This window comes from Sinocyclocheilus anshuiensis, unplaced genomic scaffold (assembly GCF_001515605.1).
Source record: "Sinocyclocheilus anshuiensis isolate Anshui unplaced genomic scaffold, SAMN03320099.WGS_v1.1 scaffold928, whole genome shotgun sequence".
NCBI classification, from domain to species: Eukaryota; Metazoa; Chordata; class Actinopteri; order Cypriniformes; family Cyprinidae; genus Sinocyclocheilus; species Sinocyclocheilus anshuiensis.
Genome location: NW_015552531.1, coordinates 1,870,195 through 1,870,461, shown reverse-complemented (window position 1 = coordinate 1,870,461; position 267 = coordinate 1,870,195).

Genomic DNA, 267 nt, shown 5'->3' with positions numbered 1-267 from the left:
TGATAATGATGTCATTACGTCAGATTGAGTTAGACCTATCGGACTGCACCATCAGAGTTTCATGCCAGAACTCTGTGTGTGTATATATATATATATATACATTAGGGCTGCACGATAAATCGCATACAATAGTTAACGGGCATCTTATCAGTAAAGCCGTTTCTGTAATCAGCGGTAAATCTCCATCACCTGCGTGCCTTCACATTGAGCAGCATTAACTACACAGAGCCGTTGTTCACTGACGAGCTGCGCAAAACCACGTTCATA